This window comes from Silurus meridionalis, chromosome 18 (genome assembly GCF_014805685.1).
Source record: "Silurus meridionalis isolate SWU-2019-XX chromosome 18, ASM1480568v1, whole genome shotgun sequence".
Lineage (NCBI taxonomy): Eukaryota > Metazoa > Chordata > Actinopteri > Siluriformes > Siluridae > Silurus > Silurus meridionalis.
The window spans coordinates 2366252-2385163 of record NC_060901.1 but is presented as its reverse complement, the minus strand read 5'-3'; the positions used below and the strand labels follow the sequence as shown (position 1 = coordinate 2385163).

At 39.3% G+C, this 18912-nt stretch overlaps 1 long non-coding RNA gene across 1 annotated transcript; it reads left to right on the top strand.

The window, feature by feature from the left end:
- Positions 1 to 5473: 5473 nt before the first annotated feature.
- On the top strand, positions 5474 to 9432 carry LOC124400778. Its single transcript, XR_006928436.1, has 2 exons — positions 5474 to 5585; positions 7149 to 9432. It is a non-coding gene; the product is annotated as an uncharacterized LOC124400778 (long non-coding RNA).
- Positions 9433 to 18912: the final 9480 nt, after the last annotated feature.

The following is an 18912-nucleotide window of genomic DNA, read 5'->3' as shown; positions in this document are numbered from 1 at the left end:
AGCCATCATGCTTCTCCTAGAACAGGAGTCGGGAACTTTTTTTTTCCCGCTATTTTTGATTTTTCTTTTTTTGTTGAATGCATTGAAGAAAAAAAAAAAAAAAAAAAAAATTATATATATATATATTACTACTATTAAAAAATAAAGGTTTTCAATAACAAAACTTTTATTAATGTCCATGTAAAACTCAAAAATACACAAATATAAAGCATCACATGTTGAGCAAGTGCATAAATGAAGAGCAAAGCACATTTTAAAATTCAAATGAATACGTTATTTTTGTCAAAAAAGCTATTTAAAATAAACAAATATTTTACTATTATAAAAATTACATTTAAATAATTTTACGTAGGTCAAATAACTCAAAATAATGTATGAAGCAACACATGAGTAAGTGCATGAGTGAAAAACAAAGCACTTTTTTACTTTTGACTAAGACATGAAAAATAGTATGTTACTATTATTAAGAAAATAACATCTCAATAACAATTTTATTTAGGCCCCAAAACAACTCAAAATAAAGAAATAAAAAATGCAGCAACACAAGTTAAGTGTGTATAAAGATCAAAGAACAGCGGGGAAAACTGAAAACTGTTAGCCTTCACCACAGCTTTTGGGACTCACAGCTGAAATGCCCTCCCTAACTTTAAATGTTAACGGTTTGTGATAATAATGTGCTACATACACAATTTAAATATCTTTGGAAAGAAGACACTTTGAGCTTTACTGTCAATCATCACAGTTGATATTCCTCAAAAAGATAAGTTATAGATAATAAAGTGCAATGGATATACATTTCCTGCATTGAAAATTATTTTTATTTCATATATAAATACATGTAATCAGTCCTGGAGCAATTCAGAAAAGTCCAGAAAATCCTTTTCTCCCTCCCCCTGTTGAGAGCCACCTGCTAAACTTAGGTATTCATTCATTCTCTATTCATACTATGTGCATAGAAATGAATGACAGACCATTAAAGGCTTTTGTTATACAGTACATGTTTGACCATTGATATTGATTTGGCATTCATATTGATTACAAGGTAGCCAGACAAGCTCTTGTCATTCATATTGATGTGCAATTTCAATCTCAACAATACACACGCACACACACACACCACGCACACACACATACACACACACACACACACACACACACACACACACACACACACACACACACACACACACACACACAGACAAACTTACTTTTCAAGCATTTCTCTTATAAAAACAAATGGGCAATAAAACCTATAACATCAAATAAAACTGTAAAGGGAGATATAACTTAGAATTACAGTTGTAACTTACAGATATAAAATAGGCTCAGATTTTCCATCCCCATACAGATCACCAAGTCTCTGTTGTTACTCCACCCTCACGAATATTGTCCACATCGCTGCTTTGTGCAAATATCTGATAAAACAACTTTTTTGACTGTTTATTTTTTTTTTTGTTTATTTTTTTGTAAAAAAAAGTTTAGTTAGCACGAGCTGGAAACAGCTGTTCGTGCAGAACCGAGAGCTGCATCCACTTCCTGGTCCATTACTGTGCACATGCTCCTCTCTTTGACCAGTAAGAGTTTCTAAAGAATTATAAAACTAAGAACTTACCCATGTGGGGAATAAACCAAAACAAAAGAATATCCATCTAAATTACGACACTTTTGTTTGGTTGGAGCAAAAATGCTTAACGACATGTTGATCAGTGGATTCTTATCTTTCCTATTAAACCGGGATTTGCAGCAGTGGATGTGTTTGTGACTCTTTATTACAATAAATGTGTAAGTATGGCATTTTTTTATGCATGCTGTTTGTGTGTACTGCTTACACAAACATAGCAAATACATTCAATATACGTTTTAAATCAAAACACAGTGATCTGAAATCGCTGCTTGAGGCTTAGACCTTTAGAAGGATTAATAGCTAGTCATGGTTTCTTTTGTCCCTTTTCATTTAAACTATCGTTTAACACCCTCGAACAATGGGATATCGGCCACGTGGGAAATAGTACACACCAACAACATACATTTAAAAAACTGCAGTGCTTAGATTATGATTGTTAAAATGAGTCACAAACACATCCACTACTGCAAATCCCGGTTTATCTGGAAAGATAAGAGTCCACTGAACAACATGCCGTAAAGCATTTTGGTCCAACCAAACAATAGTTTTGTTTTTAGCTTTAGCTTCAGACCAAGGCTTCATCTCTCTGTTAGTTTTACTAGATCTTAGTGCTGCGTTTAACACTATAGATCATGATCTCCTAGATGGCTTACAGAATTCCATTGGCATTCAGGGACAGGCATTAAGCTGGTTTAAATCCTACCTGTCTGATCGTTACCATTTTGTAGACTTAAATGGAGAGCTTTCCAGGCTAATGCTAGTAAATTATGGCATGCCACAAGGTTTAGTTCTAGTACCCCTGCTTTTCACAATATACATGCTTCCGTTAGGAAATATTATTAGAAGGCATGGAATTGGCTTCCATTGTTATGCTGATGATACCCAGCTATATATCTGATCTAAACCAGGCGATACACTCAATTAACCTGGATAACTGAGTGTGTTAAGGAACTAAGAGATTGGATGACCCATAACTTTCTACTATTAAATTCTGATAAGACGGAGATTTTGCTCATCGGCCAAAAACCAGTATACAGAAGTTCCAGCATCTCAACCTGCATTTCGACGGATGTTCTGTAACTACTAGTTCAACGGTAAAAGACCTGGGAGTTATTTTAGGAAGCAACTTATCTTTCAAAAATCACATCAACCATGTTACAAAAACAGCTTCTTTCACCTTAGAAATATTTCTAAGATAAGAAACATGTTGTCTATATCTGATGCAGAGAAGCTCGTCCATGCGTTCATGACCTCCAGAATAGACTACTGTAATGCATTACTAGGTGGATGTCCTGCATCATTAATAAACAAGCTTCAGTTAGTTCAGAATGCGGCAGCAAGAGCTCCTACAGGGTCAAGAAAATATGACCACATAACCCCAATCTTATCATCCCTACACTGACCTACTGTTAAGTTTCGCATAAACTACAAACTGGTACTTCTTACTTATAAAACACTAAATGGTTTAGCTCCATGTACCTCTCCAATCTTTCAACACGCTACAATCCGTCATGCTCCCTGAGATCTCAAAACTCTGGGCTTCTAGTAGTTCCTAAAATAGCAAAGTCCACTAAAGGCGGTAGAACATTCTCACATTTAGCTCCTAAACTCTGGAATAGTCTTCCTGACAGTGTTCGGGGCTCAGACACACTCACCCAGTTTAAGTGCAGTTTAAAAACATATCTTTTTAGCAAAGCCTACACATAACATACGTCTCACATCATAACCTTGTGCTCCAGAACATATGATCACATGCACATTATCAACTTGTGCTGTTAATATCATGAACAGCAGCTACGCTAATTCCTCTCCACTGCTTCTCTTTCTCTCCCCATCCCGAGGCATCCTGCGGTTGGCCAGCTCCAGTCGCGTCTCACCTCATGAAGATTATAGACCTTTGAAGAAGTAGATGCCGGACCCGCAAACATCCCAAACCACCTAGAGACATACCAGTTCCAATTGGATCCCACTACATGTGTGGAGTTTTGACATTGGACCTCCTGGAGTGTTTAAAGGCTCTGGCATGGAGAAGCTGATGCTGGATCTGTGATGATCACAAATGTTGAGCTCAGTAGCTCCTACTTTTATACCAAAGACTGTAGAAGAACATTACTGATAATCTTAAACTCCAGTGCTCATATTAGTTCTCACTCTCCAGTGTTCTGTATTGTTAAAAGATTTATGATCAAACTCTTGATGTCACCCAAATGAGGATGGGTTCCCCTTTTGAGTCTGGTTCCCTCAAGGTTTCTTCCTCATAACATCTAAGGGAGTTTTTCCTTGTCACAGGCTTGCTCATCAGGGATAAATACACACCATCTACCTTGACTGTTGATTTCTGTAAAGCTGCTTTAAGACAATGTCTGTTGTGAAAAGCGCAATAGAAATAAACTTGACTTGACTTTTGTAATTTAGATGGGTGTATCATTTGTATATGTTTGAAAATAACATCTTTCATGAAAAAAACGGCATCTTGGTGTTAAAAAAATAAAATAATTATTGCTGGTAGAATAACAAATGAGAACACACATTCAAAAAAAAAAAAATAAACATCAGAGAAAGGCGGAATCTCGGCCTGAGCATCCACTCTCTCTGCAGGTGTGGTGACATGCACCAATTATCATTTCAAACCTTTTATTTCCAGCCAGTTGCATTATGGAAACAAAATGTTTGATGGAAAATGAAGCCAGTGAGTGCAGGATTCTAACGATATATAGGAGGAAGTTATTCCCATGGGAGTGAGATCTTAGTTTTATTACTCTCTAGAAGCTCTTAGTGGTCAAAGAGTGCAGCCCGTGCAATGTGACACACCTGGCAGGAAGTGAGAGAGCTCTCGGTTCTGTACAAACAGCGGTTTCCAGCTCGTGCTGACTGGGCTTTGTTTACAAAAAAATAATAATAAAATGGACAGTCGAATAAGTTGTTTTATTGGAGATTCGCACAAAGCAGCAATGAGGAAAATATTTTTGGGGCAGAGTAACAACAGCAACTTGGTGATCTGCATTTCATTTGTCATGACAAACTTTCATGTATGTAAGTTTTCTCACTAACTGTTAACATTTAAATTTAGGTAGGGCATTTTCAGCTGTGACTCCCAGAAATAGTGGTGAAGGCTAACAGGTTAAACTCCCTGCCCCCATCCAGTTTTTTTTTTTTTTTTTATCTCACCGTGGCCCTAATATGCCGTTGTTACTTACAGGCTTTTATCAAACCTTCATAAAATAAAACTTCATTACACATAAGTCACAGAAAAAGTGCATTTCCCTATATTAAGGATACTCACAATTATTGTGACTTCTGGCTTTGCGTTGTCTTGATAATAGCTTTGAAGTCTGGTTCATGAGTTGTCAGGTTCAATTTCATGTAAGCATTCAAACTCTCATCTGGCAGATTTTAAAAGAGGAAATACGTTCTGTACAAACCAGACAGAGCAGAGCACCAGAGCTTTCAATAAAAGCATATGCTTCTGTCCACTCATTTTTAAACTTTCGATGTTCCTCTGAATTTTTTCTTCTTGCCATCATCACTCATGGTTGTTGTAGCTTGAATCTGCATGTGCAAGTGTTAGTGTAAAGACTCACACTGTTTTCACACTGTTTCACACACATTCCTTTGTCTGTTCAGTGTCTATATAATATTTACGATGTTAGTATGTAAGGTCTTTATCTGGGCTCACACATCTCCGGCTAGTATATCCTCTTGTCTAAACAGGAAACAACTTTAGGTCAGCTTTCTTTCCAATGTTTGTATATATACAAGTGTCTGAAATGAACCAAAGAAGAACATTTGCTGTGTGTGGTGTGATTCTTCCCTGATATCAGAAAGACCTACGGGCATCGCAGGTCGTATGGAAAACCTCTTTAAGAATTAAGTTTCGTTTGGGCATGATAAAAATCTAACAGTTTTGGTGTCAGAAGTGGGATACTTTCCGGCAATATCCGAAGGGAGATCACGCATCAAGGTAAGTTTTAGGATACTTCCTTGTTTGCGGGGATTTTCCCTTTTGCCAGCCAATAGGGTTGCATGTGTGTTCGTGTCTTGGTTATGCATTAATTGTTTAATTAATGATAACAATTTCCTTTGGTGGGATGATTCCGTCGCAACAATGTTTTCCTCACCTTAGACGTAAGATGCAAGATTAGAAGACGTTTATACGAAAAGGAACTAAAGAAAAAGGGACATTTTGAAAAGAATTAAAAATTGTGTTTTGGCTTTCTAGTTTATTTTTTTCTCCTAACTTACAAAATTGTGATCCAATTGGAGAGACTGGATTACCTTTTTTGTTTGAAGACTGTGATCCCCCTGGTGCCTAGCAGCTGTACTGTCTGAGTTTTAAGTGTTGTGCGTTTGTTCTTTGTAAACAAGATGGGTCATGACATTTGGCATTTTGGAGTGAAATTGTGTCACATCTAGATACTTTTTCCTAGAGATTTAGATGCTGCTAGAGGTGTCTACTATGCTCCAGTTTTAGTTAAACCGCTATGGTCTTTGCTGCAACAGGAAGTGGTGCATTCCAGCCACAGTACAAAACTCAAGGAGGAGGTTTTAGGAAAAAGGGGAGGTGCAGCTATTGTGGGAAGTGTGGTCATTGGGTTAAAGCATGTAGAAAGAGATTGGAAGATGAGAGAAGGGGCGTAGCTGCTCAGACCAGCATGCAGTTGTGCAGAGGCCCACACAGCAGCAATGTCCTACTCAGTGGACTTCTGCATAGGGCAGCATACGGAGCAATGAACCCCATGATCTTTCGATGATAACTTTATCCAACAGTAATCACACTTCAACTTTGCCTAACGTCACGTTGCGCATAGAAAATAAAGACTATTGTTTTCTTGTTGATACTGGCGCTACCTTTTATTTGCAGTTTATGTCACCGATTCTGTTCCCAGGAAGAATATCCTATGTTTTGGTGTGTGATGCTGAATCATAAATAATTTAAAGTGGCCACTGTTAGTGTTAAGACGGTTTTCACACTGTCCTTTGTCTGTTCAGTGTCTATAGAATATTTGCTGATGTTAGTATGTATGGTATACAGGGAGTCTTTATCTGGGCTCACACATCTCCGGCTAGTATATCCTCTTGTCTAAACAGAAAACAACTTTAGGTCAGCTTTCTCTCCAATGTGTGTATATATACACACGTGTCTGCTGCCTGCAATGAACCAAAGAAGAACATTTGTTGTGTGCGGTGTGATTCTTCCCTGATATCAGAAAGGGACTCGCAGGGCGTATGGAAAACCTCTCCAAGTTTCCCAAGGTCACCATAGAAATGTAAGTCATTTGCTGTTTATTGGTGTTGTGAAGCTTAAACACAATGCCCACAGTGCCGCATATGCACATTGGTAAAAACAACATAACTTTATTATTTAACACTACACATGTCATACAACAAAGGAAATCCAAGATGGAAGACAGACAAAAATAACGGAACATGGTAGTATACTGACTGTAAATATCTACAACAGTGGAAAAATCATGTTCCAGGGTACTGAAAAAAGGCTTTATTCTTTTTCATGTATCTTTGATAGGTTAAAAACTCTGAAACAAAAATACCATGATGCAGAGAGAGAGGTGGACAGGGCAGATGTACACACAGAAGAGGAGAGTGTACAAGAAGTGCAAGACCTTCAACAAGTGAACAATGACATAAGAATAAAGCTTAATGCAGAGCGAGAAGAAGTGCACATCCGAAACTGGATAATAAACGATCTAATTGAGCAACTACATCGGCTCCAAGTTGCTCAGCAAGGGCCAGCAGGCGGCAGCCAGATTCCCCAAGACCACCATGAGGAACACCAAGACCCTAATGAGGGCCACTAATCCCACAGCCAGACTTTTTAAACCCTGACACAATACCCCAAGCAAGAGCCAACAAGCATGCATCAAAAATTACTAACCTCCCTGCTAAATTTACCAGGTCCTCAGCCAGTGCCACAAAGCCTGCATCTACATCCTCCAAATCATGCAGCCAGAGCCACCAAGCCACCATCAAGAGCCAATAAACCCACATCCAGAGCTACCAAGCACTCAACCAGAGCCACCTAACTCAGCAGTAAGAGCCACAAAGCAGCAGCCAGATCCACCAAGTCCACAGTAAAGCTCAGCAAGCCCCCTTTGAGGTTTAAAAAAAAACACAGCCAGATCCATCAAACCCTAAAGCCAGAGCCACCAAGTGTTCAACAAGTACTAAACCTCCGGGTAGGTCCACCAAGTCCTCAACCAGTTCATCCAGTTTTGCCCGACTCAGCCCTAAAGTATGCAGCTCCTGGTCTAACAATAAGTCTACTAGGATGCGGAAATGTGCCCACACCACATCCTCATGTGACTTGGAACCAGGCCCTGTGAAAGCAAGTTTTATTGGTTTTAAAATGAAACACTCTAAATAATGGGCTTATTGCAGCAGGAAAAGAACTACACATCAGAGACAAGACGAAAAACAGCCTGAGTGAGCAGTTACAGATCCTGTAAGTTGTGCATCAAGGGCCACAAAGCCAACCAGAGCCACCAAACCCTCAGCTAGACCCATCAAGCCTGCATCACTTACCACAAATCCCTCAGGCAGAAGCTCCAGAACCACAAGAACCAAAGGCTTGCTCCAGAACCTCCAAGTCACAGCCAGATCCACCAATCCCTTGTTGAGGCCAAATAAGCCCCCAGCCAGAACCACCATGCTCCCAGTCAGAGCCACCTATTTCCCACTAAGAGCAACCCAACCCACAGCCAGAGCGTCCTAGCCCCAACTGAGGGACACCAAAACCCCAGCCAGAGCCACAAAGTTTGCATTGAAAACCCTATTGAGACACTTAAAATAAAATAGACATTTAAAGAATAGATTTTTCTCCCTGAACTACAAAGAAAGATTTGCAGCTTCCAGGCCCAGGAACTCTTAAAGACCTGATCTGTGGAGACCTGCACATCCTACAACAACTGACATTACAGATAAGCTGCTACACCTCCCTACAGATCAGTGCAACAGCAGCAGCAGCTTTGTGGTGACAGAGCAGCACATTTTAAAGACGTGAATCAAACACAGTAATTAGATACAGGTATTCCATGACTTACAATGAAAATGCATTCTGATGACCTCATTGTAACTTGTCAAGACAGGGCTAACCTACCCAGGAGTCTTAAAGAATGGAGATCAATATGGGGTTAATAATTTAACAAATTACAGCACATAATCTAACAAAACAGAGCAATTTACAACACCATAATTATTTAACTTCATCGTCCTCGTAGAGATGAGCATTTCAATACCTCACATGCCTGATGTTGCTCTCGTTTTCCAAGGGTGTGCCATCACATCACGCAACATCTGACTCCCCTCGCCGTGATGAGTGTTTAGATGTGGCACACGCCCTTGTCGTCAAGTTTTGCCGTTTCGCATTTTCGTGCCCATGAGACGTCATGCGTCAGTGTGACCTGCTACCCACCCCGGAAGAGTGGACATGTCGTACTGACATGCCAGTGGAATGCCAGCCAAACTGCAGTGTGTCTAATTTTCCCATTTATTTCTTTGGGGGCCGGAATTTCCCAGAATTCCAAATGGGTCTCAGGTTCGAGGGGGCATATAGTCACGACCCTGCTGCATGTGCATTTCAAGACCGAGCTGTGACACATGAGTTTTCTGCCCGATTCATATTCTATGAGGAGAAAATTTAACCTTTTGGTCAAGTGATCATTAATTGTTGGGGCAAATCTTTAGAAAAGTAATAGCACACTTCCCCCAACGGGCCACATGATTTAAGGTCTCATTTATGGTGCTGACACGAAAGCTGCAGGACTGATGATGCAAAGAAATTTTGTCTGAAACAAAAAAAATTATATGTATAAAACATTTGCATATTAGTACTAGTGATGCTTTCCAGCACCAATAACTAGGCTTAGAAATACCAAAAACACACCAAAAAAATGCTCTCTCTAACATGAGACAACTGAATGCTGTCGACCGCTGGCGAGGTGGGAGATCGTGGCAGCATCCCAACATATCGTACCGCATACATGCTTTACGTTACGTTACATTATTATTATTATAGGATCAAATTGTGGGGACTGCCTGTCTTTATAAATTGTGGGTTTTTCAATTTAAATGTATCTAATCTCAAGTTTGCTACATTGTTAATATTAAAACTATATATATATATATATATATATATATATATATATATATATATATATATATATATATATATATAAAACTAATCACACTGCAGTCTTTAGTATCCATAGTAGAACAAGTTATTGACAGGTGTGTGTGTGTGTGTGTGAGAGACAGAGAGAGAGAGAGAGAGAGAGAGAGAGAGAGAGAGAGAGAGAGAGATTCTGAAAGAAAGACAGAGCCTGTGTGTTATCTTTTCATATTCTTTCTTCATAATTTATGGTACTATATAGTCTTGGGATTTATTTTATATGATTTTTACTTTGAAAGTCTGCAATCATTTAATCAGAGTGACCATTTGTGTCAGTAAATCTGTAAATGGAGACACAACATGATTAACATGATCATGACAGACAAACAGACAGAAGGTTGAAAGATAAGGATAGATAATCTGGAAGACAAATGAATAAAGAGAATAAAAGAGAGATGAACAGACTGAGCAAAACAGATGTAAGGGGACATGAGATGGACAAAAATCCCTGCAAGTCCCCAGCTAGAGATACCAAGTCCATAGCAAGGGCCACCAAGCCCACAGCCAATGATTGAGAGACAGAGAGTGCAGAAGAAACAAAACTAAAGGCAACAGAAAAAGAGATTAAAGAAAGAGAGCAAGACAGAAGCTTAAACACAGATTTGAACAACTGCTTTGATCATATTTTACTTAGCAAATCTGCATATTTGATTTACGTATCTAATTTGATTTTATTTGATATAATGTACTCTAACATTACATTTGCATGTATTCATTAGATTTACGGGACTATTTTATTGTGTGGTTATGGGTAAAGTTGTAATATTGCATTTTGGGTGATGAATTTTGATTTTGATTTTCTATATTGAGACTTTGGGAATAATGTATGTAACAAATCACAGAAATAAAGCACTTAAAAATGAATCAGGATCCTTGATTTAGTAAGTCTGGAGAATAATCTGTTAACATCACAATCTGTGTTTTTTGTTATTTTCTTTTTTTCTGCTTAAGTATATTGCCATTTTATTCTGATAAAGAATACAATTGATCAGCTGGCACATAAAGCTTTTTCTCCTGACATATTAGAAAACAGGAATAAAACATGAGTTAAGTAAAATTTACATTAATTTACATACATTTACATTACATTTAAGACCTTCAGCACAAACAGTGACTGTAAACCTGGGCAGTAAATAAAAGCATGGAAAAGAGTTTCTCTCTGTGGACAGAATGGACAGTCGTGTGAAACATCAGCATTTAAAATACAGGCAAAAGCGTTCACAGAGATAAAACATTGTAAAATGTAAAAGCCTCCCATTTAAAATCTCTTCCACTGTGTAAGAACTAGGAATAAAATTGCGATGAGCAATGAGCACGGTTCAATTCAATTCAGTTCAGATGTGTTTCTATAACTCTTTTAACAATGGACATCATCTCAAAGCAGCTTTACAGTAAGAATTATAGATCATCGTCAGAACGGCAGCCATCTTTCCTCTGTATAAACAGATGCCGACTGCCTGCACTCACTGCCAGATTGTTTCGTTTGGCTCTGTGAAATCTTGCAGCCTATTTTTCCCCTCATGGAAAGTTATTTTCAGTTTCAATTTCTTAGCTTCTCAGACTCTCTCTTCCATTTGGACTAGGATTTGGCTTTTTATTACTGATGTGTTGTTTGCAATCTCTCTATCCCAGACTTTTTCAGACTGCTCTCTCTCTCTCTTTTGCTCCCCCCTCTGCTTAGTGCTTCCGGCTTTTTAGACTCTCAGTATTAACCCTGTGGGTGCCAGGAAAATGTGTTCACAAATTTTCGCTATTCTTTTTCCACACCGATGGTACTGACAGCGGGTGGGATCGCATCACCTTAAACAGGAACGTCGCTCAGACCTCGCTTGCCACCTGGAGCACACCGATCACCCTTCTCCAGCCTGCCACCGTACACCCTCTCGAGCAACACCTACTCTGGAGCCCTCTTCCAATTGCATGTCAGCACCTAGCTCAGACTAATAAATAGAGATGCCATCCCCTGGGACTTTGTTTTACTCATCAACCCAAGCTACCCCAGGTCACCATCGGGGAGCGACACCAGAAGTGGATCAACTTTTTGATGATCCCGTCACCTCATGCCTCGGGCATGCTCACATTCCACTGGCTTCGCAAGCACAATCCCCATTTGAACTGGTACTTAGCGGGTAAACTATTGCCAATCCCACTGTCTTGCTCAATCTTTCCTCTTAGCAGTCTCCTGCTCTCCAGAAAAAGATAAGACCATGTATCATCTATAGTGGGTTGAATGCCATCACGGTCAAGAACCATTTCCCATTGCCCCTGATGTTTTCTGCCTCCCTGGACTCTCTCCATGGCTACACCATTTTTACCAAATTGGACCTCCGAAACGCCTCTTGTCTGTATTTGGAAGAGGGATGAGTGGAAAAGAAGGAGAGAGGAACACCCTGTCTGAGCATTATGAGTAGCTGGTAATCCCGTATGGCCTTACTAATGTGCCAGCGGTATTCCAGGCATTGGTTAACAACGTGCTTTGGAACATGTCAAATCATTAAGTGTTTCTCTACCTGGATGGCATCCTAGTGTTCTCGCGTTCCATCAAAGAAAAAAATCCAGCGTTCAGTACTCAGGTTGCTCCCCAAGAATGGGCTATACGTCAAGGTGGAGAAGAGCAAATTCCACATCTCAAGCACCTCCTTCCTCTGGTTTGTCATCTCAGCTGGAAATAGCCGGATGGACCTGGTCAGTATTCAAGTAATGCGTGTCCCCCTTCACCACCTTACCTGTACACCTTTGTTAGCCCAGATGAAGGGAACTACCCTACTGGGAAAGTGGCATCACTGGCTAGAGGGGTCCGAGAAAATTTTTTAATCCAATGTATCTAGCTTGTATTTTAACCAAACTAATGTAGAGTGTAATTAATCTAACACATTTAGCTAATAATCAGTATAGATCTTATTGGATGCCATAAAATAAACAAACAGTTATCTTACATATATAATAATCAAACACATTTAACCTATTTACTCTAAGTAAAATAAAATTGATACTAACACAGAGTAGAACAAAGCTTGACTGAGGCTATGAGTGTGCAGGTAAATTAAAACAACCATGTAGGACTTTAGGCGGGGTAATTGGGATAAGGAGCTTGTAGGCCCTAGGAATTGGAGAAGATATGGGAGAGAAATCAAAGTCAGACTCGGGTGAAGGTTTGAGAGGAAAATTATGAGTGGGAGACAAAGCAGGTGAAGTGGAAGAATAATCGGTAGGAGACCAGTAGGAAGGATAAGAAGAGGATGGAAGGGCTGATGCAGGTGTGTAAATGCGAAGGTCACCATAATCTTCATTATCAGTCTGTGTTTCATGATAAACAGCAGTGAGGAAGCAGAAAAGAATTGTCTGGAACAGTTGGGGAGGATAGATGCTCGAAAAATTGGCCAAACTCGGATGCGAGGAAGAGGAGTTGAAACTAATTATAGTGTTTTCTGAGAATGCTCCTAACAACTGTCCCGGAATGTCTGCGAAATGAAGCTATATAAAGAATAAAAAGAAGTTAGTGGAGGTCAACATAAAAAAGGAGTAGACATAAGACATGACTGACCACATAACAAGAACTTGACATAAGATTAATGTGTGCAACTGGCAGACCCAAAAAAGAAACAAGACAACAAGCCTATAAACAGTGTTGGGCGGTAACGCATTACTTTTGGCAGTAACTAATACTGTAACGCGTTACTTTTAAAAAATAAAGTAACTTCGTTACCGTATGGTGAGTTACCTGTTACTTTTTTAAATGAATTAATTTGGTCTGAAGTGTAGACTACAGTCTAACTTGCTTACAGCAGTGTCGCAATCTAGGATTAGTGGATAAACCACTGTAAACACGAAGAAGACGCACTGTAGGATTGGGGGATGAACCACTGTATACACGAAGAAGATGCACTGTGGGCGTGTCTCCGTTTATTCAGGTCTGTGCAGCAGTAATGGCGAGTCGAGGCGAGAGCAAGACGAGTTTCTCAAAGTGGAAATATGCTCATTATTTCACTTTAGTTGAGTATAAAGGCAAAAACCTTTAAGTCAAATGTAAGCTGTGTCTTTCTGGTTCGAAGCTCGTATCTACTGCGATAAACAGCAACTCCAATCTGTTGAAGCTCCTTCAGGACCTCCATGCCTGAGGAGCTAGGAGCTAGAAGCTAACCCGGTGTTCTCTTCTACATTGTTAATAGTTTTCATACTTCAGCTGTGAAAGGAACATGTTTAAGAGCTCAACACAACAGCAGAAGCCACTTTAGTTTTTGATTGTGAATATATAATTCAGCTTGTTTTGTTATTTATTTCAGAAATCCTTGTGATATATTCAGTTTGTGCTGCTCTGACTTTAATAAAATAGTGTTTAAAAATTACTCTGTGTTTAAGTCAGTTTTGTGTTTGTAGATCATAACACATAAAAGGGCATTAATGGGAACATTAAAGAAGGTTCTTTAAAAAAGTAACTAAAAAGTTACTTTTAACAGTAACGCGTTACTTTTTGGTGTAAATAATCAACAAAGTAACGGAGTTACTTTTTTGAATGAATTAACGAGTAACTATAACTAGTTACTATTTTTTGGTAACGAGCACAACACTGCCTATAAATTGCTAAAGGCCATTCAACACAGTCAGCTCTGAGACATATAACGCTTAAGGCATATAATAACCTAAAGTACTGACATTAATAATTAGAACATTACAGTTAAGCATATATGCACATATATATAAGTAAACAGAATATTAGCTTGATTTAATAACAGTAGAATAGTAAACAGGATTAAAAATAAGAATAAAAGTGGAAAACCTACATATTGCAGATGCAGGAAGGTAAATAGGCTGAAGAAATTAATGTTCACGCATGAAGGTTGAGAACAAAATGAGGCTGAACCTGAGGAAGCGAAGGTTTTATATAAATGCTTTTTTTTTTTTGTTTTTTGTTTTTTTTTTTAAGTATAACATAAAAAGGCTAAAAATAAGGTTACCTAGGTAAAACAGGAAGTCCAAATATAGACTCACAAAGAGGGGAGGAGAATCAAACTTAGGAGATAAGGTAAATACAAAAAGAAGGAGGTAAAGAAGATAACTCAAAATTAAGGGAAATTTGCCAATAAAAAAAGAAATGAGAAAAATAGAGGTATCATATGACACCAGGGTATAAATGTGTGTGTAAAGAATGAGTACCTGAAGTGGAAAAGGTACATTAAAAGGTCATTAGTTGTTTAGTATATGTGTAAGGCTTGGAAAGTCACTAAAGAGAACGGAGTGGGACCCAAGGATATTGAGATTATTGTGATGACCATGTGTATATGTACAGTAAAAAGAACATTTTTAACTGCAGTTGTGTGTTTTTGTTGTTTATGTTGTTTGTGATGAGCGAGGTTGTAAAAGGTGAAGTGTGTATAAGAAAATGTAGAAAGCAACCAAGAAGGCGACAGATCTATTGGTTCTACTTCACAAAGCACAGAGAATTGGAGAATTGACATGCAACAAACAAGAAAATAACAGAAAAACAAAGAAGAGAAATTCAGCAAAACAAGCAGCGATAATGGTGGCACCAGCCACTGTACAGCAGGTTCCAGCCGTTAAAATCGTGCAACAAAACTAAGGAAATCAACAACTAACACCCCTGGGACAACCAATGATGGCTGCCCAACCACAGGCACATATCACATTTCCAACGCCAATGCCTCAGATGTTTTATCCAATAAATCAACAGTATCCACCCCAAAATGGGGGAGGTGTACAAGGAAGAGGCCGAGGCGGAACATTTCAACCAAGAACAAGAAATTTCCAACCAGCGAGAGGAGGAAGATGCTGGAACTGCCAAGATCCCAATCAGATGATTAGGGACTGCCCATACCCAGTAAGACAGCAACAGGGATACACTCAAAAGAATTAAGGCTGGGTCGAGCTCAACAATATGTGATGGTGAAGCGAACGATAGAACAGACACTAGACAAAATCTACTGGCTAGAACTCAAGGAGACCTCTTTGGAAATCCATAAGATGTATGACCAGTGGGGGACATGGTTTACAAAAATGCACCCTGACTGTATGGAAGCCAGAAAATCATGGCAAGAGATAGCAACAACAATTCAGCTACAGAACCAAATCCCTCAGTGGTATTCAGTCAAGAACTCCATTCCACATTTCCCCCCTGTTTGAGCAATTTTAAATCAAAAGACTTAATGGCCAATGGTTAAGGAAGCATGTCAGGCAAGTGTATGGATACCCATAGAAGAAAACATGAGTGTGTCACCAGATGGGAAGTACCTCAACATAAAGCTAACAGCAGCAGATAATGTGATCACTCATACACTGTGTTGATCAACAGACTATAAAAAGAAAACACAGACAGAACAGGAAGACAATGGCCCCAACTGACAGAAGGTTCAAAACAGACTGAGCAGGAAGTAGAACAAGTATTGTAACAGGTCCCAGAACAACTATAGACAGACAGATGTAGGGTTAGTAAAGTCATCAGGTTTGGCACAAATTCAATTAAAACCTATTGTGCACTTATGGGACTAGTGGAGGCAGGAGTGTTAATTCCAACCAAAAGCCCTTGCAACACATCCATTTTTCCCGGTCAGAAAACCAAACTGGGTGCCTCATCCACACTCGTCAACAAATATCTCTGAAGGGACTAAATGGTTCACTGCGATTGATTTATGCTCAGTATTTTTTTTAGTGTACCACTGCACCCAGTGTCTCAGTTTTTGTTTACATTCACCTACTGTGGAAAACAATATACCAACACACGGCTGCCACAGGGGTACTGTCTAAGCCCGTAAATTTTTAGCCAAGTGTTGGAAAAAATCTTGCAGAAATAGAAATTTTATATAAAATTTGCAGTTCTGCCAACAAAAGGTAAAATATTTAGGTAGAGTTCAAAAAAACACCACAACCTCAAACCGTGCAACAGATGCTGTCATTCCTGGTTTAGCAGATCATGGATTTGTGAGTTTGTGCTGAAAACACAATGGCTTAGAGACATGATGAAGGTAGCAGACTAGACAAAATCGAGTGCTACATGGGGGAAGAAGCACTCTGGATGGTTCTTCTCAGAGGAATAGTGTGACTCAGTTGATGAACATTTCCATTTTGAAGAGCATCTGGACCCAGCAGAGGATATAATTCTTGATGTATGTAAGCCTTTTGTTCTTATCTTCATGATTTTAAATATTGCTCGGCTAAATATACAAAGCTGCATATTTAAAGTTGGATTTTCCAAACAGGACACTTTGAGAATATATCAGCTATTAAGAGTAAAATAGATTAGTCAAAACTCGAATTATAACAAATAATTGTTCCTCCAGAGGATAAGATGAAGACTGTGTCTGACATGCAGTCTTCACTGTCCAATTAAAGATCAACCATTGTATCTTTTGTTTTGCCTGTCCAGGTCCAGTTTCAGCCAATCTGTTTTTTCACAATCCATTTCAACTAAGCAGGGCTTCTCCCAAATCAATTCAACCAAGCAGTACTTCTCCTCGTCCAGTTTAGCCAAGCAGCCAAACTGAGATTGAGGCTTGCTCTCCATAGTCCCTGATTTTGCAGCAGTTCCAGGGCCTTCAGCAGCTGGCTGAGCTCAGTTGCATCTTGCCCCAGTTGCTCAGAAACACCAAAGTCACTCTGTCTTTCAGGGCAGACATAAACAAGATAGCCTATTTGACCACATTTTAAATATTGAAGGGTCAAAAGCTTCAAAATTAAACTTAAAGATAACATTTCACTCATCCATACCTTGATTGTTAACCATAAAGACCATTTTTCTAAATAAGACACGGCGCTTAACCAGTGGAAACCGGTCGACTATATAGAGAACGCTTTTTAGCAATAAACCTATTAGTGATAAAAGGATCCCTCCTTTTATCTCTCCATTAGACATGACTTTTTTTTTTTTTTTTTTTTTTAGATGGGGAGCATTTTTCATGAGGGAGGCAAATGACAATGTTTGCATGCCCACCACATCTCCAACTGCTAACACAATCCTCACACACACGCAAATTAAAGGAATAAAATTTAGAGTGCAAATCCATCATAACTACCATCCAATGAACTAAGTAATGTGGTAGTGCTCCTGGTTTGTTTGCAGAACTGTCAATAGCACAAACACAAAAATTTGGAATGTGCACAGATTTAAAACTATTTTCAGAATAAATCTACCATAAGAACTTCAATTCAATCCTCAGACGTTTTTCACCGTCCAACTAAAAACATGTAAATACTATAGGGAAAAAAATGATTTGCCTGAAGAGGACAAGGAAAAAATACAAAGGCACTGAGAGACAACCCAGAAACCCTCAAAGCAGATGCAAGAAGAGATGGAACCAGAATCACAAACTCTCACTCTCCACTACACACACCAAACAACAAGTGAAACCCAAGACAGCAGACAGACAAAAATTATGGGAAATGTTGCTGATTTGACTGTAAATATCTACAACAGTGGAATCATGATCCAAGTCCTGCTGTTTAAGACAGGAAGGCCTTCTCTAAGTCTAGTTCAGCCAAACAGTGCTTTTACCAGTCTGGTTTAGCCAAGCAGGGCTTCTACCAATATGATTCAGTCAGAGAAGACTTCTCATAATCCGTTTTAAGGCCTTTCATGGTCGGATTAAGATTAACAGGGCTTTTCCTGATCCAGTTTCAGCCGAGCAGTGCTTCTCCCAATCTATTTTCATCTAAATATCTACAACAGTGGAATCATGATACAAGTCCTGTAGCCCAGTTCAAGCCAGGAAGGCCTTCTCTAAGTCTAGTTCAGCTGAACAGGGCTTCTCCTGTTAAGGTACAGCCGAGCAGGGCTTCTGCTGTTACGGTTTAGCTGGGCAGGCCTAATCATGATCCATTTCAGGTGAGCAGGGCTTCTCCTAATCCAATTTCAACCGAGCAGGGCTTCTCCTGGTCAGGTTTAGCTGAGCAAGGCTTCTCCCATTTTAATTTGAGCCAAGCAGGGCTTCTCCTGGTCTGGTTCAGCCAAAGCAGGGCTTCTTCCGATCCAGTTTCAGCCAAGTAGGGCTTCTCCCATTCTGGGTTAGGCCGAGCAGCACTTCTCCCAGTCCAGTTCAATTAAGCAGGCCTTCTCCCGATCATGTTTCAGTAACAGAGCTTCTATTGTTACGGT